The sequence below is a fragment of the Phocoena phocoena genome, chromosome 10 (genome assembly GCF_963924675.1).
Source record: "Phocoena phocoena chromosome 10, mPhoPho1.1, whole genome shotgun sequence".
Taxonomy (NCBI): domain Eukaryota; kingdom Metazoa; phylum Chordata; class Mammalia; order Artiodactyla; family Phocoenidae; genus Phocoena; species Phocoena phocoena.
In genome coordinates this window covers 56,249,639-56,277,636 of record NC_089228.1, presented here as the reverse complement: position 1 = coordinate 56,277,636, position 27,998 = coordinate 56,249,639, and the positions used below count along the sequence as shown (strand labels likewise).

Genomic DNA, 27,998 nt, shown 5'->3' with positions numbered 1-27,998 from the left:
TGAAATCAATCCTGAATTAATCAGTTTATTTTTATAAGAATTGTCTATATTTAAGATGTATAACAAGATGTTTTGATGTACATATACATTATGAAATGGTTACGACAGTCAAGCTTATCAGCATATCCATCACCTCTCATAGTTGCCTTTTGTGTGTGTGTGTGTGTGTGTCTGTGGTGAGAACACTTAAGATTTACTATATTAAAAGACAAATACTGTATGTTACCACTTATGTGGAATGTAAAGAGTAAAACAAATGAATTAATATAACAAAACAGAAAGAAACTCACAGATACAGAGAACAAACTAGTGGTTACCAGTGGGGAGAAGAATGGGGGAGGGGCAAGATGGGGTAGGTGATTAAGAGGAGCAAACTACTATGTATAAAATAAGTAAGCTATAAGGATATAATGGGACTTACCTGGCGGTCCAGTGGTTAAGACTCCTCACTCTCAATGCAGGGGGCAGGGGTTTGATCCCTGGTCGGGGAAATAAGAGCCCACATGCTGCACGGTGTGGCAAAAAAAAAAAAAAAAAAATTAAGGATATATTGTAGAGCACTGGGAATATAGCCAATATTTTATAATAACTTTAAAAGGAGTATAAGCTATAAAAATACTGATTCACTATGTTATACATCTGAAACTAATATAATATTGTAAATCAAATAATAAAATAAAAATTAAATATAGAAGGATTAAATAGACAAAAATAAAAAGAATTGAATATAAATTTAAAAAAAGAATATTTACCTTCTATCTAATATTTGGAGATTGCAAACAATGTTTCTATCATTGTTTTAAAAACTTTACTCTCAGCAGATTTCAAGTATACAATACAGTATTACTAACTATAGTCAGAGTGTACATTAGGTCTCTAGAACTTAGTCATCCCACATAACTGAAACTTTGTGCCCTTTGACGAAAATATCCCCATCTTCCTCTCCCTACCCCACCTGTGATAACCACCATTCTCTCTGCTTCTATGATTCTGACTTTTTTCAAATTAAGCAAGATCATACGGTATTTTTCTTTCTGCACCTGACTTATTTCATTCAGCACAATGCCTTTCTAGGTTCATCCATGTTGTCACTAATGACAGGATTTCCTCGTTTTTTAAGGCTGAATAATAATTCTTCTTTTTTTAAATAAATTCATTTCTTTCTTTATCTTATTTTGGCTGCAATGGGTCTTCATTGCTGTGCGCGGGCTTTCTCTAGTGGCAAGTGGGAGCTACTCTTTGTTGCGGTGCGCAGGCTTCTCATTGTGGTAGCTTCTCTTGTTGCAGAATACGGGCTCTAGGCGCACGGGCTTCAGTAGTTGTGGCATGCGGGCTCAGTAGTTGTGTTTCACGGGCTCTAGAGTGCAGGGTCAGTAGTTGCGGTGTACGGGCTTAGTTGCTCCGTGGCATGTGGGATCTCCTGGACCAGGGCTCAAACCCATGTCCCCTGCATTGGCAGGCAGATTCCTAACCACTGGGCCACCAAGGAAGTCCAGTAATTCTTTTATATATATGTCACTATTTCTTTATATATAAATATATATATCAGTATATATATACACAATATATATAAATATATGTATCAGTATATATATATATACATATATATATTAGTAAATATATATATTAGTATTTCTTTATCCATTCATCCATCAGTGTTTGTTTCTGTTTCTTGGCTATTGTGATAATGCTGCAGTGGACGTGGGAGTGCAGATACCTCTTTGAGATAAGGCTTTTATTTCCTTTGGATATATATCCAGAAGTGGGATTGTTGGATTATATGGTACTTCTATATTTAATTTTTGGAGGAACCTTCATATTGTTTTCCATAATGGCTGGACCAATATACATTCCCACCAACAGTGTACAAGGATATCCTTTTCCTCCACATCCTTGTCAACACTTGTCATCCTTTAACTTTTTGATAATAACCATCCTAACAGGTGTGAAATGATATCTCATTGTGGTTTTGATTTGCATTTCCTTGATGGTTGGTGACATTGTGCATTTTTTCATATACTTGCTGGCTATTTGTATGTCTTCTTTGGAAAAATGTCTATTCTGGTCCTTTGCCCATTTCTTGATCAGGTTATTTGTTTGCCCATTTCTTGATCAGGTTATTTGTTTCTTTGCTATTGAGCTGTAGGAACTCCTTATATATTTTGGATATTAATCCCTTATCGGATGTATGGTTTGTATATATTTTCTCCCATTCCACAGGTTGCCTTTTCACTTTATTGTTTCCTTTGCTGTGCAAAGTTTTTTAGTTTAATACAGTCCTACTTGTCTATTTTTGCTTTTATTGCCTGTGCTTTTGGTATCATATCTGTGAAATCATTGCCAAGACCAATGTCATGAAGCTTTTCCCCTATTGTCTTCTAGAAGTTCTAGTTTCCGGTGTTATGTTTAAGGCTTTAATCCATTTTGAGTAAATTTTTGTGTATGGCATAAGATAATGGCCCAATGCCATTCTTTTACATGTGCATATTCAGTTTCCCAACCCCACTTATTGGAGGGACTGTCCTTTCCTCATTATCTATTCTTGATGCCCTTGTTGAAGATTAGTTGACCATCTATGTGTGGATTTATCTCTGTTCTGTTCAGTTGATCTGTATATCTTTCTTTGTTCAAGCAGCATAATATTTTGATTATTGTAGCTTTGTAATGTATTTTTGAAATCAGGAAGTGTGAGGCCTTTAACTTGTTCTTCTTAAGATTGCTTTGGCTATTTGGGGTCTTTTGTAGTTCTCTATGAATTTTAGAATTTTTTTTTCTATTTTTGTAAAAATGTTACAGGGGTTTAATAGTGATTGCATTGAATCTGTAGCTCACTTTGCATAATATGGACATTTTAACAGTGTTCTTCCAGTCCGTGAACACTGAATATCCTTCCATTTATTTGTGTCATCTTCCATTTCTTTCATCAGTGTTTTATAGTTTTCATTTTACAGGTCTTTTACTTACTTGGTTAAATTTATTTCTAAGTATTTTATTATGTTTGATGCAATTGTAAATGAAATCGTTTCCTTGGTTTCCTTTTTGGATAGTTTGTTGTTGGTGTAAAGAAATGCTACTGATTTTTCTGTGTTGATTTAGTCCTGAATTTAGCTCTGCCTCATGTCAGCCATACTTCTCACTTTTGGTATATGAGCCAATAGTTTTTTTTCTTTCCTTTTTAATTTTTAATTTTTTGGTTTAAGCTGTCAGTTGCAACGAAATGAATCCTAGCTGATACAATGTAGTTTCAGTCATAGCATCATATGCATTTATAATCTTGCTTTCACCCTCATAATATTTTATCTGGATATATAAATATAAGATTGATACTTTTTAATTAACATCTGTTAATAATTTGCAGTTTTTAAAAATATAAATATCAACTTTATATTCTCATTATTATAAGTCTCTAGATCCTTTAGATTCTTATTGCAATATAAATTGTTTTATAACTTTTCCATTTTGTTTTTGAGAGTTCATTTGCCTATCAGAATGTTCAATGTTTGAAAATGCAAGAAAACTGTCTCAAAAATTTTTTTCTTCTATAATGTATCTAGTCAAACTACAAGTAAATGCTTTTGTTGACATTTTTTGTGTTGCTTTCTTTTCTGGAATTCAGCAACTTTTACTTTAGTCATGTCAAGTTAAAAGCTGCAAGCCTTTTTTGTGTGTCAACATTTTCTTTTGACTTACCAGAAATAATTTATATTAAAAAAATTAGTTCTCAATTGTTGCAGTTCATTATACAGTAGTAGGTTATTGTTGCTGTAGACTGAAATAACACCTGTCTCGTTTTGTTTTAAGAAAAAGTTATAGTTTTGAACATAGAGACTATTCAGTTCTTATAGAACAATATTTAGAATAGTTATAAACTTACATAACACTAATTATGGCCATTAGTAATTATAAGAATGCCAGTTAAATCATATCTAAAATTGTAAAGAGGTATTAAAAATTGCATATTGTATTATTATTTTATATATTAATCTTCCTATTTCTGTTAACTTGCCATATTATGAACATATTAACAGGATACATATTCTAATAATACATTACCTATGAGGTTAAGTATTTAAAGTTAAGACTCACAAACATTAAATAGTCACAATACTAGTAAACTTTAGTCTAATTAATTGTTTTATTAATCAAACTATTTTAAAATTTGTATCTTTAATGCCAGGTTCAGATAATTGTATAATATACATGATAAATATATTTCAAGTATATTCTGCATGTAATAGCAGAAGACTCCCTGATAGCTTGGCATTGTGATGGCATTATACAGAATATTGGAAAATACAGCACAGGAAGTATAATAAAAAGAAGATGAACAGTTCTGTTTTCACCACAAGAGGCTTAAATTTGTATATGTTAGCATTGACCTAGCCTGTGAGCTAAGCTCAAATCTTTGTGTTTGTGTGCTTATGATTGATCCTAGATGAAAACAGTGATTGAATGCATGGAAATATTTCCTGTCTGGGGTCATTTGCTAAGGTGGGGAGGCAGAAGAGTGTGTTTTCAAGACAGAAATTGTCTGGGTGAGTGGGAAAGTAAACTTAAAGGGAACTGTGGTAGGATTATGGAGAAGTGTTGAGTATCCTTTTGAGGTTTGTCATCATAGAATTTAAAATCAAATCAGTCTGCCTTGATACCAAAACCAGACATAAAAAGAAAAAATAATAGACCATTATCTTTTATAAATGTAGACACAAAAACCCTCCACAAAATACTAGCAAACTGAATCCAGCAGCATATTAAAAACATTATATACATAATGACTAAAGAAATTTGTCCTAGGAATTTAAAGTTAGTTTAACATCTGAAAATTAATTAATGTAGTATATCAATACAATAAAGAAAACCACATGGTCATTTCAATAGATGCAGAAAAACCATTTGACAAAATCCAACACATTTTCCTGATTTAAAAATAAATTCAACAAACTAGGAATAGAAGGGAACTTCCTCTGTCTGAAAGGGCATCTACACGAAACTCACAGATAATACCATACTTAATGATGAAAGAATGAGAGTGTTTCCCTTAAAATAAGAAACAAAACAAGAATGTCCACTCTTCCCAGTTGTATTCAACATTGTACTGAAGGTTCTAACAAGGGCAGTTAGGCAAGAAAGTGAAATTGAAAGTATTTAGATTGGAAATGGAAAAGTAAAATTATCTCTTGTTTGCAGATGACATGATTTTGTAAATAGAAAATCCTAAGGAATCCATTAAAAAACTATTAGATGAAGATGAAGCCATATGTTTAATCTTTATTTCCTTATCCTATACATCCCACCAAGTGTCCAGAATGCATTTAGATACTAAACATTCTTCAGAGCCTTGTAATGCCAGTTACCTCCTCCACAACCATGGATTCTGCCCCTTCCTCGCTTTTGAAGCTCTGCCGTGTGCTACTTCTTTGTTAGAAGCAAAACCAAAAACTCTCATGGAGAACCAGCTGCAGAAGACAGTCTCCCTAGATAAGGCAGTTGAGGAGGGAGGGCCTGGATATGCGGTCGGGAATGTCATGGTGTACACGCCACACCTCAGGAATGTTAACTGAGGATGGAATGGCGGCTTTTGGAAGACTATTTCTAGAAGAAAAGATGTTGACTTACAAGCCAAAGATGTACTGAAGTATAGAAGGCTGCCGTATTTGCAGAGCTAGGTTCTTCGGTTCTCACTTTAGTGACAGTAAATGCTGAATGGACTTCTAGAGCTACTTGCAGTTCCAGGAGACTCCTTCAGAGCACTTCTGCAATGGGTGAGTGCTACTTGTGAAAAGACAGGAAAAGCTGCCAGCAGGATAGAAAACAAACAAACTAGAGTCACGTGGTAGGTGAAAGGGCATTCCCCAGTCTAGACTCTATCTTGAAGCCAAAGAAAGTGGAAACTATTGGAAAGGGATAAAGAAGCCACCAGCTCAGTAAACTGCAGGAAGAACCTCAGTCTCTCGACTCCGATGCCCACAGCCCCACATCAAGCAATTCTCCAGCCCTTCCTTTTCGTGCGGTTACCACTCAAGATGACAGCTCTGATATGGATATGGCTTCTGGTTTTGACAAAACAGCTGTCTTTCCCATTCAATCTCACGTGTGGGAAAAGGCAGAAAATATGTTGTGGGTTTATCTCTAAAGGCATTTGGGGGAAGTCCTCCTTAACGCCCATCTGTTTAAGCCTTACTGCAACAATAAGAAAGCAGCATCTGAGAAGCTGGAGGAGCAGGGCCAGAGCCTCCACCCATTTCCACTGAGGGGTGATGACTGAGGCTTATAGAGAAGGGGAACAAAAATCTATTTAAATTTTGGAAAGACAGAAGGGGCTGTATTCGTTTTCTAGAGCTGCCATAACAAAGTACTACAGACTAAGTGCCTTAAACAACAGAAACTTATTTTCTCACAGTTCTGGAAGCTGGAAGTCTGAAATCAAGGTGTTGGCAGGGTTGGTTCCTTCTGAGATCCTGGAGGTCAGGTTCTGTTCCTCGGTTTCTAGATGTTTGTCTTCTCCCTCTGTCTTCACATTGTCTTCCCTCTGTGCTTGTCTGTGTTCAAATTTCCTCTTGTGATAAGGACAGCATTCCGACTGGATGAAGACCCACCCTAATGACTTCATTTTAATTTAATTACCTCGTTAAAGACCCTGTCTCTAACTACAGTTTTATTCTGAGGTACTGGAGTTTAGGACTTCAACATGTAAATTGGGGGTCGGGGGAGACAATTTAGCCCCTAACAGTGCCAATCCTGTTTTTTGATTTGGATATTTGCTATTCTGCCAAAAGACAATTTCTAGGATGGTATTGAATTGGTTCTTCTTTTCTCCATTTCCACAAGCTCTAAAGCCAGTATCGAGTTTACTAAAAGAGAAAAAAGTATACATAATATTTAAGATAATGAGTATTTCATAGGAAGCTGAATGCTGCTATAAAGTGTTCTTAAAAGTCTTTAAATCTGCTTCTAATGAATGAAATTAGGGAAATTTCAGGGGACAGAGATAGGGTTAATTATGTCATTTTATCTTTCTATATTGAGAAGCAGTGGTTGAGGCATCTTTCAAAGATGATTGTTTTCCCTCATAATAATAAACTTGTAATAATTTCTTAGGCTTGTCACTAGAAGTATTTGTTAACAATTTTGAATTCAGGTTTTGCCAAGGTTTTGATCACTCAGACTTTTACCACTGAAATATTAAGCCACACTAAGCTTTCTAGTGTAAATACCTTGAATGAGAATGTAATAAATATACAGAGAGGAGACTTGCTTCCTGTGTCACCTCCCTCTGTGTTACTATTTGATAGGGTGTTTAATTTATATGAGACTTCTAAAGCAGGAAGAAGAAAGAGGAGAAGAGGAGAAGAAAGCTCTAAAGAGGAGAAGAAAGCTCCTCTTTTGGGAAAACTCACATCTTTTAAGATAAGGGATCCTGTATGAATAGTACCAAAGCATTATCACCTAGTAGCTAAGGAGTTCTATTGAAATGTTACACTATATGAAAAAATAAAATGTGCATGTCTTCAAGGTGGCACAAAATACAGGTTACTGCCTCTTGGGGTACATTTCTTAGAGGGCTTACTAAATATGTAATTAGTTGACTTTTGTTAGTATTGTATGACTGATGACTTCACTGAGAACCTGCACAATTCAGGCTTAGCTCTGGATTCAGTTGACTTTGTGAAGTATTTACCCATGCAGAGTGGGCATTTGGCTTGTTTTAACCTATTAGGATTTTATTTTCATTTTATATTAAAGAAATTCTATTAGAAGAAAAGAGGTATGTATTAATCCTGAGTGGGCTGGTTTGGGGATGGCTTCTTTTAGTGAGGCTTTCTAAACATTGAGATTAGAAATTAGGTAATTAGTGAATCCTGAAAGTCTAGCTCTTCAATTCTAAAATCTTCATTTAAAGCCTCTCATTTCAGCTTTTCTAAAAGTTCAAGGAAAACAGGTCTCCAGACTTCTTCTGATGAGGAAAGAACATTTTGCCTACCTTATAAAAATGTGACTCAGTGCTTAAATTTAAAACTAGATTTAAAAATTAGTACAAATAACAAGCAGTGAGCCATTTTTATGGGTATACTATAATTTTATAATTATTAATCTAAAATTAAAATTCTATACTTCGTCCTTTTGAAAAAACCTACGTACTACAGTACACACAAACTACACGGTGAAGTTGGGTGGGTGCTCCCGTAACCTTGAGATATAGTATAGGAATCTTAGCCATTATCTACTCTCTCCTGAGTAATATTTGAGTTTTATTTTGTATATTTTGGCTGGTCTTGGTATTGGTAGAATATACTCTAATGTGGATCATCTCTATTTCTGTATTTGTTTGTTACTAGACCCAACCACGGTCTTCTTTTCCCCTTTCTACCTCTCTTGACTTGTGGAATGTACTATATATGGTCATACAATTTGTAATCATATATTAGAAATCACAAATCTGTTTTGTGCTTTTTATGTTGTTAGATACTGATACTCAGACTTTTACTAGGATATTAAATGCATTTAGTCTTATTATAAAATTTTAAAAACAATATAAACAGAAAAGCACCCTTGAGGCTTCCCAGTTTTCATGAAGCTCTTCTGCCAGGTACATTCACTTCATACTGTATGTATTCTGAATATTAATCCCTATGTCTATGTATTGAAAATATTTCATCCTTGTCTTTTTCTTGCCTTTCAACTTATTTTATGGTTTTAACTTTTTTTTAGTTTTAGTTACACAGAACATTTAATCTCAACATGTTCAAGATTATCAATCTTTTATGACTTTTTTGTATTTTATATACAAATGCATTTTTACTTCAATGCTATATATGTTGTTTGATACTTTTTACCTTAGTGTTTAGTCAGTCTGGAATTTATTTTTACAAATGGTGCTGGGTGGAGATTGAACTTTATTTTTTATTGTAAAAATCATGAGTGACTGTTAAATTTCTCACATGCTTTTGGGATCATCTTAAATATTAAGATGATCATAATGGTTTTCCTTCTCTAATCTGTAATGTGACATGTCATTGCAAACAATGCAAGTGGCCAAGCAGCCCACATATCAGACTTGCTGGAGCAATGTTTACTAGAGAACGCTCACATGGATAGAGTCAGTAACTTAATGGTGAACCTCCATTGCTTCATTCCACTCTGAAGCAGAGCATAGCACAATCTATTCAGGCCATCGGGCAAATGCCATTAGAGGGCCCTTGACCATTGAACTATGGAGCTTTTAATGAATAATTAGAGAAGCACCATGATTTCCCCTGGCATGATCAGGGACCAGACTATAGTAGTAATAAGATGTGGCAGAACTTTGATTCTAGCACTGTCCTGACAGCATGGCATTCAAGGTTGAAGGGAAATCTAAGACTGGTGGTTACAGTTGTAAGATGCTGCAAGTTAGCCATTGGATTGCCATGCCTAACTCACAGTGGGCCACACCAGTATATATGACTGGGTTAGCACCATCCCCTTCCCTGGCATGAAGGGGGTTAGGGGTGGCACTGGGGTCCACATACTGTGGCTTGCCAGTATTGATTGCCTTAGGCTCTGGGCCATTGCCAGTTTCATGGAGCTTTGAAAGATGCCACATTTTGGGGACGCCAGCTTGGAGGGGACCAGTGTTAGACTAATTAACTCTGACTTCTCATTGTCTGTTTGGCCATGATCCATTTTTCTCTTAATATTCCAGCACATCTGATTTACTTTACAGATCTGATCTGCTTTAGCTAGGATTTTAAAAATCTACTTTCCTAAATGAGATTAAGATAGACTTTTCTTTTATTATACTCCCCCTATCTGACTTTAAAATTTCCTTTTATGTTAAATATGTACAAGGTATCCTCTAGGAACTTTTAAATTTTTCTATAGTTCTACAGTTGTGTTTCTAATATGATTTATTTCTGAATTTTCTCCTTTTAAAGACCCAGCTTTGGTTTTATTGATTGTTATGGAGTGAATGTTTGTGTGCCCCCCAAACTCATATGTTGAAGCCCCAGTCTCCAGTGTGGCTATATTTGGAGATGGGGTCTCTAAGGAAATAGTTAAGGTTAAATGAGGTGATAAAAGTAGGGACCTGATCTGATAGGATTAGTGACTTTATAGAAGAGCCACTAGAAAGCTCTTTCTCTTTCTCTTACTCTCTCTAGCTCTCTGCTCATGCACCAAGGAAAGGCTATGTGAGAGAGAACATAGTGAGAAGATAGCCGTCTACAATCCAGAAAGAGGGCTCTCACCAGGTCAGCCAGAACCTTGATCTTGGACTTCCAACCTCCAAAACCATGAGAAAATAAATTTTTGTTCTACTCTTTAAGACTGTTGTTTAAGCCACCCAGTTTATCGGTTGTTTTAATGGCAGTCCACGATGATCAACTCTATTGCTTATTTATGTGTTAGATTTCCACTTGCTTGTTTCCTAGCTAATTTGTTTCTCTTACACATCATTTTTATTTATTTATTTATTTTATTTGTGGCTGTGTTGGGTCTTCATTGCTGCCCGCGGGCTTTCTCTAGTTGCGGCAAGCGGGGGCTACTCTTCGTTGCGGTGCGCGGGCTTCTCATTGTGGTGGCTTCTCTCATTGCGGAGCATGGGCTCTAGACGCGTGGGCTTCAGTAGTTGTGGGTCTAGAGCGCAGGCTGAGTAGTTGTGGCTTAGTTCTTCGCAGCATGTGGGATCTTCCCAGACCAGGGCTGGAGCCTGTGTCCCTTGCACTGGCAGGCGGATTCTTAACTGCTGTGCAACCAGGGAAGTCCCTTACACATCATTTTTAAAGAATGGGTTGTATTCTTTGAAAAACCCTTGGCTCAATCTTATAGTTCATTTATTTTTATTTTGACCATTTTGATAGTGTATCAATTGATTTTTTAAAATTTCAGTGGTCAAAATTTAAATTTCCGTGATATTCTGTTGATTCTTTTAAGAAATGAATATCCTTTCATATATTTCTGAAGTTAGTAGATATTCTAAAATGCCATCCTATTTAATTTATTAAACTTGTGTTTTATAGATAATGAATTTTTCCTTTTATTAGGTTTTGTTTCCTCTCTCTCATTATTGGATTTTGTCTTTGATTATTGTGATTGAGTGCTCACCTGTGTACTTGAGATTGTTTATGAATTCTGTTTGCTTTAGCTTTTCTCCAAATATGGAAGGAAGAGTGGTTAAGACAAAGCTCCTGAATGGGGTGAGCCAGTGGCTTCTTCTGGGTAGTGAGAACTCTCTATTTTTCCTGGGTGTTGCTAGCCTCCTGAAGCTTCTGTTTTACCCCTTCACCCCAGGATTAGCTATCTCCGCTCTACCTGACGATAGACATGTCTGTTGCTTAAAGCCTGGCCCAAAGAGAGGTGACCCTGTATGCTTTACTTTAGTACTCCAGTCAATCACTCTCTTAGTTTTCCCAGACCCCTCATGTATTCATTATCTTAGCACAGCCTTGGACCAGCTACCATCTTTGTGGGAGTTTTTTTTCTGTGGGTGTTTGGGGCTGTGGCTTCCTTCTCTTCATTCCCATATATTTTCTTTCATGAAAGGCTTCCTCATAGTTTCTGGAGGCCTGGGGGTACTGCTTGCTTTTATTTTTAATTACATCTTTTAGGATATATACTCTTCTGTAATTTCTTAGCACCTGGGGTGGCACGAGAAGACTCTGGCATGTATTCAGTCTTCCATCTTGAACCAGTCTCCAAGATAGCTACATTTTAAAAACCATTTTATTTTTATTTAATTTCAGACTCATAGAAAATTTTCAAGAATATAAGAAAGAATTTCCAGTTGTGTTACACCCAGATTTCCCAAATATTCTCAATGTTAACATTTGAAAATAATGATTTGGGAATATGTATTCAATATATATTTGGAAATATATATTGAATCATTTAAGAGTAAATTGTGGTGATATTACTGAAAATGGCACTAAAGCAGTGATTAAACTGGAAAAAACTGTTAGAAGTAACTTTTTTGGATCTCTGGAATCTAATTTTGGAGTCTGGTAAAAACTTGACAACACCCAGAAGAGTGCTTACTAAAGAAAGCAGCTGCTAAATTTCAGTAAGTGAGTTATGTGATGTTTTTACTTTCCCACATGTTAGGGTAATTCTGGAGGAACAGAACCAACAGGATGTGTGTGTGTGTGTGTGTGTGTGTGTGTGTGTGTGTGTGTGTGTACAGAGAGAGAGAGAAAGAGAGATTTATTTTAAGGAGCTGGCTCATATGATTGTTGTATCTTAATAAGTCCAAAATCTGATGGGGTAGGCCAGCAGGCTGGAGACTCAGGGGAGAGTTGCATTTCAAGTCCAAAGGCAGTTCTGCTGGCAAAATTCCTTCTTGCTTGGGGGAGGTCAGTTTTCTTCTATTAAGGTCTTTGATTAAATGAGACTCATCCACATTGTGAAGGATAATCTGCTTTACTCAAAGCCCATCAATTTAAATGTTAATCTCATTTAAAAAACACTCCTTAACAGCAACAACCAGAATAATATTTGACCACATATCTAGGTACCCTGACCCAGCCAAGCTGACACATAAAGCTAACGATGGTTAGTTTTAACACCCAGCTACTATCCCCCGTTCCCAGATCACAGGTGCCATAGGAATGGCAGCTTGCACGTGCAGTGTGTTGGTGCCAGAGGGGCTGACCACACACAGCAAAGAATACAATCTTTACAAAGAGTAAAGATTCGACTCGATCTGTCTCTACCACTTCATACTTCAGTATACCAGTTGATACTTCAGTATGCTATTTCCAAAAACAAGGAATTATTTTTATTATTACATGACTATAATGTAGTTATCCAAATCAGCAATTTACTTTGATGAAATACTGTTACTATATGGATGCATTTTAAAGGCTCTCGTTACATATTTCAAAATTTCCCTCCCAAAATTTCTACCAGTTTACACTTTTGTCAGTAGTATATGAGAATTTCAAATAATTCTTTACCATCTTAAAATTATAGACTTAAATAGTTTTCAACTTTGCTAGATTGATATATAGTGTCTTCAGATTCATCCCAGTAGAACTCCTATCTTTTTTTGCTATTATAGGTCTTAACTTCCTTCTCTGTATTTTGGGTTTTCTTCATGTAATCTTCCTAAGAATGAAAAAAAAAATTTACAACTCTGGAAGTATTGGGGGCACTTCCAAACTTGACTGTCCCTAGCACAAAAGCACTTTTGTTACTATCACTGTTCTTTATTACATATGCTAATTTAAAAAATTTATCTTTGTAACCTCCCTATAAAATAATAATTTTACAGATAAAATTATAAGAGATTAAATGTCTTTCCCAAAGTTATACAAGTAGTAATTGGTATATTCTGGACTCCTTTTAGACTGCCTGACTTCAGAGCTGATAACATTATATTGGGCTGCTTAGGTGCGAAGGACAGTGAAACACTCTGCACATTTGCCAAAGGGAATTCATATCTGTCATATTTAATTGTCTTAAAGATAGTGATCAAAGCACTTTCATGAAAGATGATGGAAGATATCAGACTGAAGACTCCAGATGGGAATTGAAAGTGATGAAGAGTGTTGGATGTTAATGATGGACAAGAAATACAGCTTTTAGACTAATATGATTGCTAAGTTAAGGGAGATTGTATGTGATCTGAAGACAGAATAAACACTGAAAACCAGCACATACTGCAAAGCTAATAAGGTTTAACAAATCTTCAGAGCTGACAAGACGTAACACAAATGTGATGAAAGTGTGGCTGGTGAAATTTGGACTCTGATACATGGCTAAAAAGAATATAGCAGAGGAGCTGATAATCCAGTAAAGAGGAGTAGAGGACTTCCGACGAAGAACAGTCAGAATGGAAAAATCAAGAAATATGAAAGCAGGACAAATTTTTGGAGATCATCTAGCCCTACTCTCTTTACCTTAAAGATAAGAACACTGAGGCCCTCTTGAAATTATAGAGCTAGGAAGTTGCATAGTCAAGATTAGAAACTACATTTTTGACTCTTAAGTCCTGATCTTTTTCTACTGTCTCTTGAATATTATGAAATTTTAATCCATAATATTAAAATTATCTTATTTTCACTTCAAATTCTTTTTGGAAGTAGGCAGGTTCAGTGTTGTAGTCATTCAATTATTGGTTACAAGTGAGATATTTTCTAGAAATGGGAATGATGAAAATTGAAATTTTAATGCTGAAACACCCCAACTCTGAAGATAGTGATGCAGATACTATTACTTTTCACAAACCAAAAAGAGTTGCATCATCTGGGTTAGTCTATGGTTAAAAATATATGCACTTCCTGTAACAACAATGTTGGAGAACAAAAGAAAAATGGCAAGTTTTTTTGTTTGAAGGAACAGTCATTATTTTTCTCATTCACATACAATAAAAACAATTTCTATTATAAGTAGCCATTTATCTTCATTCCTATTCTGTATTTATTTATTCACACTGTCTTATTAAATTCTGAGATTATTCAGAACTCCTTGGATATGTTGTAATTTTACCATCTGGGATACATCAGTCATAAAGTACATATACATTGTAATAAGTGATGCTTCATAAGAATTCACATTGGCTATACTCCATCTTTAAGACCTTTGTTCTGTTTAACAATGGAACTGTGTAATATTTCAGTTCAAGAAGAATTGATCTTATTTTCTAAGTTTTTTCAGACTGCTATAACATTCTAAAATAACATTCATGAAATACAGAAATCTTTGGAGAATTTATGTAAAATCCATATTTTCTTTAGCTCATGAATTTCACTTTAATGCTATAAATATCTATAATAATTATACTATATTAAGTTATTTAGAACTGTTTAGTGGGATTCTACAGACCTTGGTGTTCTCTTTAATAAATTCCATTTAACTAGTAATGCATTGTAATGTTATAGATAAAAAATGGCTCACTAACCCCTTTCCCATCCGTTAGTATATTTAACCAGTTCCAGATGCTCCACAGACACATAGAAAAAATTGAGGAAAATTAGGGAAGTGATATGAATGATTCCTGCATGTAAAGTACTATTTAGGCATTTGGGGATCAACAGAGAACCGTGTTTCCATCATCAACTCATTTATTGCTGGAGATTCAAAAAAAGTATCTCTGTCCTCAGAGAGGTTACAGTCTAGTGGTGGGAATTAGGCAGTAAACTTCATTATATTATGTCACAGAATGTTGTAAATACCAGAAGTTGAGAGGACATGAACGTCAAGCAGGGAGAAATTGCAGCTGGTTGAGGATATCCAGGAAGACTTCTTGAAAGACATGGTATCTGAAGTGGGTCTTGAAAGTAGGTAATTTATAGGTTATGATAGAGTAAGGAGAATAACAGCGGCAAAGGTATAGAGACAGAACACATTGGATATGTTTGGGAAATATCAAATGACGTAAGTTGATGCTGTTTGGAAGATGAAGAGAAGAAAGTAATGCTAGCAACCATTTAATGAGCACCCACTACATGCTGTACTTCTTGCCACATACCCTGCATGCATTATTTTATTGAGCTTTCAGAACAGTCTGAGATGGTGCTAGTATTATTCCTACTTTCCAGATGAAAAGATATTAAATGATTTGCCCAAGATGATACAGCTATTAAGTTGATGTTCTTAGATCTTAATCTAGGTCTGACTGGTAATAAAATCTGTACTCTTAACTACTTCACTATAGAGTTACATTGTGGAGAATTCAAAAACAAAGTGGGGAATTTATTTCCAATTATGTTAGCAATGTCAAACAATATTTTTTTAGCAAGAAGACCAATTATTGGGAGTTTATAAGATTAATCTGTTATCAATGAGTTGAAAGAATATGGGGAGAGAGAAAGTAGACAGACTGGTTAGTAGGCTGTTTATAGCAGTCTAAATGAACTGATGAGGAACTGAGCTGGGTTGGTAGCAATAAGATTGGAAAGGTGGGAACACAACACAGACTTGTACCAAAATGACAACCATTTAAATGGAGGGGATGAGGAAGTAGGCAGTGTCAAAGTTGACCCTGGGTGAAATTTGAGTCTAGGTAACAGTATTGGGGAAGAGAAACTGTTTTGAAGGAAAAGAGAACCCAATTTGGCCCAAGTTCACTGTGCTTGAGTAAATCCAGGTGTCAAAATTATTTGAAATGTAGGTGATTGTGAGACTTGAGATGGAGTTCAAGGATGAGAGATGGAGATTTGGCAACTATTTGCATGGAAGAGAGGGTCGCAGCTATTTGAAGCCCCCAAGGAAGAGAATGTAAAAAGAGAAGTTTGAAGATAGAACCTTGGAAAGGCCTACATTCAGGGACCAGGGAGAGAAAGAGCAACCAGTAAAGGAATCAGTAGTGGTTAGAGGTTTAAGAATAAGCCTTTGGATTAGGTGATTAGAAAATCTTTGGTCTCCTTTAAGAGAAACATTTGGTAAAAACCAGATGGTCAGGCAGTTAAGAATTGAATAGATGCCTAGGGTTTCTTGTACCCAGTTTATACTCTGACTTTCTATTTCTAAAACTCTAGAATTTTTCTCTAGAGGAATAGACCCATATTTCATATTGCCTATTTAGCAGACTCGCAAGTATTTTAAACTCAAGACCAAAAAGAACATATTATTTCTGTTCCCCAAACCCCAAGCTTGCTCTGTATTTATGTCCCCTACTTGGTTATTAACTCCACTGTTCTCTCATTTGCCCAGAATGGAAATCTGCCACCATCTCCCCTTTACCACTAAGAACCTTCCCCTCTCTTTCAAAACCAACATGTGTTTGATTGATTATTGCTATAGACTGAATGTTTGTGTCCCCCTAAATATGGTGGTATTAGGAGGTGGAGCCTTTGGGAGATGATTATGTAGTGAGGGCAGAGCTCTCATGAATGGAATTAATACACTTATAAGAGAGATCCCAGAAAGTACCTTGCCCCTTCCTCCAAATGAGGTTACCACAAAAAGGCGGCCATCTATGAACGAGCATGTGGGTTCTTACCAGACACCAAATATGTCAGTGTCTTGATCTTGGACTTCCCAGCCTCCAGACCTGTGAGAAATAAATTTCTGTTGTTTATAAGTCACCTTGTTTATATGTCACCTGGTCTGGTATTTTTGTTATAGCAGCCCAAACAGGCAAAGATAGAAATTGGTACTGGGAAGTGAGGATTCTGCTGTAATAAATATCTAAAAATGTGGAAGTGGCTTTGGAACTGGGTGATGGGTAGAGGCTGGAAGAGTCTTGAGCTTCATGCTAGAAAAAGCCTACATTGCCACGAATGGATGGACCTTTAAGGGCAATTCTGATGAGAGGCTAGAAAGAAAAGGCGAGAACTGTAGAAAAGCTTCAGTTTTCTTGGAGAATAGCTAAGTAATCTTGAACAGAATTTTGGTAGAAATGTGGATGCAAAGGGGGCATTCTGATAAGGTCTCATATGGAAATGAGGAACATGTTATTGAACAATGGAGAAAAGGTGATCCTTGTTATAAAGTGACAAAAACTTGGCTGATTTGTGTTCATGTCTAATGTTTCGTGGAAGGTAGAACTTGTAATGAAAGTGGATATTTGGCTGAGGAAATATCTAAGCAAAGTTTTGAAGGTACAGCTTAGCCTCTCTTGCCTAAGTAAAGTAAGTTTTCTTGACTTATCTCCATTGCCCAGTGGAGCTGTGGGTTGGAGCCACCCTCATGACCCCAGGCCAGTAAAGCCCAGCTGAGCCACAGGCACCTGACTCTAACCTGTGAGAGCTACTGTGTGGGCTGCTCAAAGCCAAGGGGTAAGGCCACCTATAGCCTAGGAGACCCAACCCCTACCTGGCAAAACTGTGGGGGTGGAACCCAAGCCCCAGTGGGTCTGGAAGGGGTCCACAGCCCATTGTGCCTAGAGGGCAGAGCACAGAGCCAAAGAAGGTTATTATCCAGCATTAATTTTTAGACTTGCTTGGGACCTGTCACTCCTTTCTTTCTTATTTTTTCTCGCTTTGGAGGGGGAATGAGTATCCTATGCCTGTCCCACCATTGTATTTTGGAAGCACAGAACACATTTGATTTCAGAGGTTCACAGCTGGAGAGGAATTTGCCTCAGGATAAATCCTGCCTTCAGTCTCACTCATATCTGATTTAGGTGATATTTAGATGAGACTTTAGACTTCAGCTTTTTGAGTTGATATTGGAAGGAGTTAAGACTTTTGGGAGTTGTTGGGAATGGAATAAATGTATTTTTCATGTGAGAGGAACATGAATTGTGGGAGGCCAGCGATGGAATGCTGTAGACTGAATCTTTGTGTCCCCTCAAATTCTTACTGAAACCTAACACCCGGTATGATGGCATTAGGAGGTAGAGCCGTTGGGTGGTGATTAAATCATAAAGTCAGAGCCCTTATGAATGGGATTAGTATCCTTATAAAAGAGGTTCTAGAGTGATAGTACTCTTATTATCTCCAGAGAAGCGGTTAACTAATTTGTGAAGTAAAAAGTGGTAGTGCTGTCTGACTGAAAATTGAGTGTCTATAACCATTCATAATTATTGCATTAAATGAATGAATAAATAAACTAATGTGTAGCCTGAACTTTTGGTTGTATGATTTTGAATAAACATTCAATGTTTTCTATTTTCCAAATGTAATTTTTAAATTTTCTTCTGAATTCTCTAGTTTAATATGTTAGCTAAGTTATGAAATAAAAAATTAAAAACAGATGTTGAGTAAAGCAAGTTTACTTAGCACAGCTTTGCTTTTGTTAATATCTTTATAAACTGAAGTGTGGACTACTTAGGCATGATTTTATAGGGACCCCCCTCAAAGATTCTAGCACTCTCCTGACCACATTCTCTTTCTCCTCTTCATTTGCACCTTTTGGATGTGGCAGTAATTTTGAAAACCAACCAAGTGTTGGAGAAAAGGTAAAAGAAATAATGAGAATCCGGTTTGAAAGGAATAAGTATTTTATAATCTGTATTATAAATTCTATTAGCCTGGATAAACTGTGTCAAATCTAAAATACCAAGAGGTTTAAGTTCGATACAATTGAAAATGAGTATCACTATTTAAGTAATAATGACATTTTCTTGGTGTTAATTTATCTTCTCAGTATTATCCACTGTGAGACCTAACTTCCTAAGAAAATCTGAAAACTTTATCTACCATTTAAAAGTAATCTTTTAATCCCCTTAACATTTTATAATAGACTATCATAATGGATTTTCCTAAGCTTTCCATTGATGCAGGTGCCAGTGAACTTAGAGTGCTTTCTCTGATGGTTCCAAGATGGACAGAATCCTAGGCAGTTGAGTAACAGATAGTAATGCTTTGCTTTCTTTTATATCTCTTCTACTCTATTTGTATTATTAGTATTCTCTTCAATATGATGTTTCTTTGTAGAAATATTTTAAAGTGACTTCATTTTGTGAGGAATAGTTAATCTATATAATATAATCCATAAACTTAACTAGTTAAATATAACTTCAATATGGTAAAAATAAACGGATAAATGAAGGGCACCTCTGTGAAACCCTCTGCATTGTGGTACCTCCCACCTTTTGAGCAGGAGGCCTCATGTCCCGTTTAGGACATATGACCTACTTATATATGGTCTGAGTGAGGATTCTTGTGTCATTTGATATTAAATACTAATAAGGCCTATTTTTCTTATTAAATAATAAATATAAATAGAAGGTTCTTGAATGAACATGTAATGGATAATTTCACTATTTGTAGAACTGTACCCCAACTCCTTACCCTCAGCTTAGTTGTCCCCAATACCTGCCTTGGACTTTGAATCTCCCTCATCTCTCTTTATATTTGAGTTTTGGCCAGTGGCCAACATATCTCCTCCTCCTACTACATTGTTTGCAGCTCACAGTGGGGGCTCATGGAGGATGGATGACGGTGTGATAGTGTTCTGGAACATAAAATTAGAGGAAAGCCTTTACAAAGATAACTTTAATTTCTTCCATTTTTGTTGACCAGATCTATGTTTCAGTTTTGTCAAAGTCAGAAGATAAAGATGTCTGCTATTAGTACTGTTGTTTTTCAGTTTTGTCAGAGTCACAAGATAAAGATGTTTGCTATTAGTACTATTGTTTAATATTTTCCTGGAGCTAATTAAAAGTAAAGAAAACAAAATACAGAGGACATCAGCAAGATAGCAGAATATGAGGCTTCTGACTTTTCTGCCTCCCACAGATGCACTGAATGAACAGCTACATGCAAATCAATTCCTTTGGAGAGAAATACAGAAACTAGTTGAGGGACTTCCCTGGTGGCACAGTGGTTAAGAATCTGCCTGCCAATGCAGGGGACACAGGTTTGAGCTCTGGTCCGGGAAGATCCCACAGGTTGCGGAGCAGCTAAGCCCACACGCCACCACTACTGAGTCTGTGCTATAGAGCCCACGAACCACAACTACCAAGCCCTCGTGCCACAATTACTGAAGCCTGCATGCCTAGAGCCTGTGCTCCACAACAAGAGAAGCCACCGCAATGAGAAACCCGCACACTGCAATGAAGAGTAGCCTCCACTTGACGCAACTAGAGAAAGCATGTGCGCAGCAATGAAGACCCAATGCAGCCAAAAATAAATAAATAAAATAATTTTTTTAAAAAAAGAAACTAATTGAGTTACTCTACACATTGGGTGACAGAGAAAATACCTACATTGAAACGAGTAGGAAAGCTAAGATACATTCATGCTGTAAACCTTCTTCTTGCAATCAGGAGGGAACCCTCAACTACCAGTTTCTCCCTGAGGAGTAGAGGGTTTGGACCACATGGCTAGCTCCTCAACTTTTGTGGCTGCTACCTAAGGAACTGGCTCCCAAATTACCTATCTCTGAGAGTCAATGGGGATCAGCATTTGTGAGTCCCCCAGGACCACATTAAACAAACAGATGGTTTTAAACAGAAGTGTAAGTACTTACCATGTCTATACCCCTGGGCTCAACAGAGGGAACAGGATAAAGCACAAGGTTATTAGTTTCTCCCTGATACTCTCAGTATGAGTTTGACTGCATACTTTTCTAGTTGCTGCCCAAGGATTGAGAGTTTCTAATCAGCTTGTGTCTGGAAGCTGATTGTGCTCCTCCAGGGGCCTGAAAGTGCTGTGGGCACTTCCCTCCCCGTCTCTGCCCTCACTCACTCCAATGATAAAAGTGAGTGTCCAGCTTCTTCCTGGAAGGAGCTTGTCCATGCATCTAGCACCCCAACTTTTATGACTGCCACTCAAAGGACTGGCTTCCAAATCACCTAGCTTAGAGAGCCAAAAGGGCTTGGCACTCACAAGTCCCCATTCACCACAGAAAACTAGTAGGCAATTTCCAACAGATGTGTGAGCACTTCCTGCCATTGTCTCCCCAGGCTTATCACAGAGGGAGCAGGCAAAAACACAAGTCTCAGTTTTTACCTGGAAGGGATTTAAATATATACTTTTATAGCTGCTGCCTAATGGTTCTGATTAGCCTGCATCTGGGAGCTGTTGGAGCACGTAATTAAAAGTTCTGTGGGACCCTGAATGGATGTGTGGAGACTTCCTGTGCCTTCTTCTCCTGCCTTACCCCAGTGATAAAACCAAAGGAGATAAGTGATTTACCTGTCAGGTAATTCAAAATGCTTGTCATCAGGATGCTCACTGAGGTCAAGAGAGCAATGCATGAGCAAAGTGAGAATTTTAACTGAAAGAGGAAGTATAAAAATACTAAAAAGAAATTGTAGAGCTGAAGAATAAGTGAAGTGAAAAACTCAAAAGAGCGATTCAACAATAGACTCGATCAAACAGAAGAAAGGATCAATGAGCTTGAAGATAACTCACTGGAAGTCATCCAATCAGAGGAGCAAAAAGCAAAAAGAACAAAAAAGAGTGAAAATATGGAGTGGGATGATATATTCAAAATTCTAAAAGAACTTATGAAAGAAAGAAAACTACCAACCAAGAATACTGTTTCTGGCAAAGTTGTCCTTCAGAATTGAAGGGGAAATAAAGATATTCTTTTTTTTTTTTTTTTTTTTGCAGTATGCAGGCTTCTCACTGTTGTGGCCTCTCACGCTGCGGAACACAGGCTCCGGACGCGCAGGCCCAGCGGCCATGGCTCACGGGCCCAGCCGCTCCGCGGCATGTGGGATCCTCCCGGACCGGGGCACGAACCCGTGTCGCCTGCATCGGCAGGCGGACCCTCAACCACTGCGCCACCAGGGAAGCCCTAAAGATATTCTTAAACAAACAAAAGCTAAAGGAATTCATCCCCAGTAAACCTGCATTACAAGAAATGCTAAAGGAGTTCTTTAAGCTGAAGTGAAAGGATGCTGATTAGGAATATGAAACCATAAAAGTATAAAGTTCTCTGGTAAAGGTAAATATAAAGTTGTATTCAAAATATTCTAATAATGATGGTGGTGTGTAAATCACATGTAAATCTGGTATAAAGTTTAAAAGAAAAAAGTATTAAAAATCTCTATAGCTCCAATACCTTTTTAATGGACACATAATAGAAAAAGATGGAATTGTGACATCAAAAACATAAAATGTGGGAACAGAGAGTAAATGTATGGAGATTTTGTATGTTATTGAAGTTATCAGCTTAAAATGGACTGTTATAACTATAGGATGTTTTAGGCAAGCCTCAAAGCAAAAATGTATAGTAGATATACAAAAGCTAATGAGAAAAGAAGCAAAGTGTACCACAGAAAATCATCAAATCATAAAAGATGAGAGAAAGAGAAGAAAATAGGAACAAAGGATCTACAAAACACCCAGAAAAGAATTAACAAAAGGGCAATAGTAAGTCTTTACTTGTCAAAAATTACTTTAGATGGGAATGGACTAATTCTTTAGTTGTAGACTGAAAGTGAAGGGATGGGAAAAGATATTCCACACAAGTGGAAAGCAAAAGAGAGCAGCAATAGTTATTCTTGTATCAGACAAAATAGAATTTAAGTAAAAAAACTGTAAAAAGAGTCAAGGTTGTTATATAATGATAAAGAGGTCAGTTCATCAAGAGAATTTAACAGTTGAAAATATTTATGCACTCAATATTGGAGCATCTAAATTTATAAAGCAAATATTAACAGATTTGAAGGGAGAAATAGACAACTATACAATAATAATAAGGGATCTTGGTAGTCCACTTTGAACAATGAATAGATCATCCAGACAGAAAATAAGGAAACACTGGACTTAAAGTATACTTTAGATGAAAAGAATCTCACAGACATATACAGAACATCCATCTAATAGCAGCAGAGTGCACAGTTCTTCTCAAATGTACATGGAACATCTTCCAGGATAGATCATATGTTAGACCACAAAACTAGTCTTAACAAATATAAGAAGATTGAAATCATATCAAGCATCTTTTCTGACAGTAATGGAATGAAACTGGAAATCAATTACAGGAGAAAAACTGGAAAATTAACAAGTATGTGGAGATTAAACAACATGCTCCTGAGCAAATAGTTGGTCAAAGAAGAAATCAAAAGAGAATTCAAAAAATATCTTGAGACAAATGAAAATGAAATGCAACATAATAAAATTATGGGATACAGCAAAAGTGATTCTAAGAGGGAAGTTTATAGTGATAAATGTCTACATTAAGAAGAAAGATCTCAAACAAACTAACTTTACCCCAGAAAAAACTAGAAAAAGGAGAACTACTAAGCCTAAATTTAGTAGAAGGAGGAAATAACACAGATCAGAGCAGAAATAAATGAGAGACTAGAAAGATAATAGAAAAGATCAATGAAACTAAGAGGGTTTTTTTTTTGAAAAGATAAACAAAATTGACAAACCTTTAACTAGACTAACAGAAAAAAAGAAAGAAGGCTCAAAATCAGAAATGAAAGAGGAAATTTACAACTGATTACAACTGATGCCTCAGAAATACAAAGGATCATAAGAGACTACTGTGAACAATTATATGCCAAAAAATTGGATAACATAGAAGGTTGGAGAAATTGCTAGAAACATACAACCTTCCAAGACTGAATTGTGAAGAAATAGAAAATTTGAACAGACCAATAACAAGTAAGGTGATTGAATCAGTAATCAAAAATTCTCCCAACAAAGAAAAGTCTAGGACCAGATGGCATTACTGATGAATTCTACCAAGCATTTAAAGAATAATTAGTGGTAATTCCTTCTCAAACTCTTTCAACAAGCTGAAGAGGAGAGAACAATTCCAAACTCATTTTACAAGCCCAGGATTACCTGATACCAAGATCAGAAAAGAACATTACTAGAAAAGAAAACTACAGGCCAATATCCCTGATGAACATATATGCAAAAATCCTCAACAAAAATACTAGCAAACAGAATCAACAGCACATTAAAAAGGATCATATACCAGGATCAAGTGGAAGTTATTCACGAGATGCATGGATGGTTTAATATAAACCATCCATTGATTTGACATTTATAGTCAAATCAGTAAACATGATACACCATAATGAAGGGGAAAATAATCATGTTATCATCCCAATAGATGCAAGAGAAAGAATTTGACAAAAGGCAGTACCCTTTGATGACAAAAGCTCTTGACAAATTGGGTATGGAAGGAATGTAGGTCAACAAAATGATAGCCATATATAACAAGCTTACAGTTAACATGCTCACTAGTGAAAACTGAAAGCTTTTCATCTAGGATCAGGAATAAGAAAACGGTAGCTGCTATCGCCACTTTTATTCAACATAGAACTGGAAGTTCTAGCCAGGGCAATTAGGCAAGGAATATAAATAAAAGCATCCATATCAGAAACGAAGAAGTAAAATTGTCTCTGCAGAATACATGATCTCATATATAGAAAACCCTGAGAGTGCTATCAAAAAATTGTTAAAACTAATAAATGAACTCAGTAAAGTTGCAAGATACAAAATCAACAAACAGAAATGAGTTGCATTTCTATACATTGACTACAAACTCTCTGGAAAAGAAATTAAGAAAACAATCTAATTTACAGTTGTGTTAAAAGGAATAAAATCCTATGTAATAAATTTAACCTAGGAGGTGAAAGATCTGTAAACTTAAAACTGTAAAACATTGATGGAAGGAACTGAAGAAGACGTAAGTAAGTGGAAAGATATTCTATGTTCATGGATTAGAATTAATATTGTTAAAATATCCATACAAACCAAAATAATCTGTAGATTCAATGCAATCCCTATGAAAATTCCAATGGCATTTTTCACAGAAATAGAAAAAATAATCCTAAAATTTGTGCGGAATCATGTGAAACCCCAAATAGCTAAGCAGTCTTGAGCAAGAAGAGCAAAGTTGGAGGCATTCTACTTCCTGATTTCAAACTATCTTACAAAACTATAGTGATCAAAATGGTATGGTATTGACATAAAAACAGACACAGATCAATGGAACAGAATAAGGAGACCAGAAATGAACCTACATATATATGGGTCAACTAATCTTAAACAAAGGCATCAAGAATACACAATGTGGAAAGGATAGTATCTTCAGTAAATTGTCTTGGAGAACTAGATGTCCACATGCAAAAGAATGAAATTGGATCCTTAACTCACACCATACACAAAAATCAACTCAAAATGGGTTAAAGACTTAAATGTAAGACCTGAAACTGTAAAACTTCTGGAAGAAAGCATAGAGGAAAAGTTCCTTAAGACTGATCTTGTCAATGATTTTTTTTGGATCTGACACCAAAAGCAGAGGCAACAAAAGTAAAAATAAAGAAGTAGGGCTACATCAAACCAAATTGTTTCTGCATAGCAAGGGAGACAATCAATAAAATGAAAGGCAGCCTACAGAATGGGAGAAAATATTTTTAAACATAGATCCAATAAGGGGTTAATGTCCAAAATATGTAAGGAACTCTTACAAGTAACAGCCAAAGAAAAGGTTTAAGTTAAAAATGTGAAGTTTTTCTAAAGAAAATGTGTGGCCATCGGATATATGAAAAGATCCTTCACCTCACTAATCATCAGGGAAATGTAAATCAAAACCACAGTTAACTATGTATCACTTCACACCTGTTAGGATGGCTCTTATCAAAAAGTCAAAAGAATAGATGTTGGTGAGGATGTAGATACACTGGAAACTTGAACACTGTAGGTGGGAATGCAAAATGATGCAGCTGCTATGGGAAACAGTATGGAGGTTCTTCAAAAAATAAAAATAGAACCACCATATGATTCAGCCATCCCACTTCTGGGTATTTATCCAAGAGAACTGAAATCAGGATCTCAAAGACACATTAGTACTCCCAGGTTTATAGTAGCACTATTCACAATACCCAAGATACAGAAACAACATGTGTCCATTGATGGATGAATAGATAAAGAAAATGTATAATGGAATACTATTCAGCCTTAAATAAGAAGGAAGTTCTGCAGTATGCAACAACATGGATGAACCTGGGGGACATTATGCTAAGTGAAAGAAGCCAGTCACAGAAAGACAAATACTATGTGATTCCACTTACATGTGGTATCTACAGTAGTCAAATTCATAGCAACAAAGAATGGAATGGTTTCCAGGGACAAGGGAAATGGTGAAGTGGGGAGTTATAAATTAGCAGGCATAAAGTTTTAATGAAGAAAGATAAGTAAATAATAGAGATCTGCTCTACAACATTGTACCTATAGTCAACAATACTCTTATGCACTTCAAAAAATTGTCAAGAGGGTAGATCTCATGTTAAGTATTCTTACCACAATATAAAAAACTTAATAAAGTTTTTTTCTAAAAAAAGAGTGGAAATGGACTTCTCTGGTGGCGCAATGGTTAAGAATCCACCTGCCAACACAGGGGACATGGGTTCAAGCCCTGGTTCGGGAAGATCCCACATGCTGTGGAGCAACTAAACCCATGCACCACAACTACTGAGCCTGTGCTCTAGGACCTGTGAGCCACAACTACTGAGCCCTTGTGCCACAACTACTGAAGCCCACATGCCTAGAGCCTGTGCTCCACAACAAGAGACGCCACCATTATGAGAAGCCCGTGCACTGCAACAAAGAGTAGCCCCCACTCTCTGCAACTAGAGAAAGCCTGCACACAACAATGGAGACCCAACGCAGCCAAAAAAAAAAAAAGAATGAAAATGAATTAACTAAGCATCAACTCAAGAAGAGAAAGATTAGCTCAACAAAGAATGCCCAAAGAAAGTAGAAGAAGGAAAGATTAAAGTGCAGCTATCAATTATACAGAATTCAAAAGAATAAAAGAGAAGACTCAAGCTCTGGTTGTTTAAAAAGCCCTGACAAGATAAATGAGGGGGAAAAGGTATGAACAAATTAAGAGTGAAAGAAACATGAGAAATATAGTAGATGCACGAGAATTCTTTTTTTTTATATTCTCACTTTTATTATTTACAAATTTGAAATTTATTACAAGAAAAATTCTAAGTTTGTTTCATGATGAATTGTAGAAAATAAGCAACAAATTTGTATTTGTGCAAAACTTAAATAGAATGCTTCTACATGATTCATAATTTTCTATCAGTTTTACTACTCATTTATGTTTTTGTTAAATAATATTTTCAATTTTTTGTTTTTTAATTATGAGAAATTTAGAGAAAAAATGAAATACCTATATACTCATTGCCTGGACTTAGTGGACATTAACATTTTATTCTATTTGCTTCTGGTTGCTTAATTTTATTAAGAACTGTAGTTGATTTACAATATTTTATTAATTTTAGGTATACAACATAGTGATTCAGTATTTTTATAGATAACAGTCCTTTTAAATTATAAAATATTAGCTATATTCCATGTGCTGTATAATATATCCTTGTGGCTTATTTACTTTACACATAGTAGTTTGTGCCTCTTTAGAATTCTTAAATATTTGACAAAATTGGAAAATCCTCCCTTAAGCAAACTTTCCAAAAAAAGAGAACATTCTATATTTCACTTTATGACGCTGTTTTAATCTTGATGTCAAAAACAGACAAAGACAAAAGTAGAAATGAAAGTTGTAGAGCAATCTCATCTGTAAACACATATATGAACCAATCTTAACTAATTATTAATAAACTGAATGCAACAACGTATGTTAAAGAAAAGAATGTTATGATGTGAACCCAGAATGCAAATATTAATTAAATCCATTAATTAAATCCA

General features: G+C 35.9%; 1 pseudogene; it reads left to right on the top strand.

Moving 5' to 3' along the window:
* The first annotated feature begins 5,568 nt into the window (after positions 1 to 5,568).
* Positions 5,569 to 6,265, top strand: LOC136129596 (SIN3-HDAC complex-associated factor pseudogene; annotated as a pseudogene).
* The last annotated feature ends 21,733 nt before the right edge of the window (positions 6,266 to 27,998 follow it).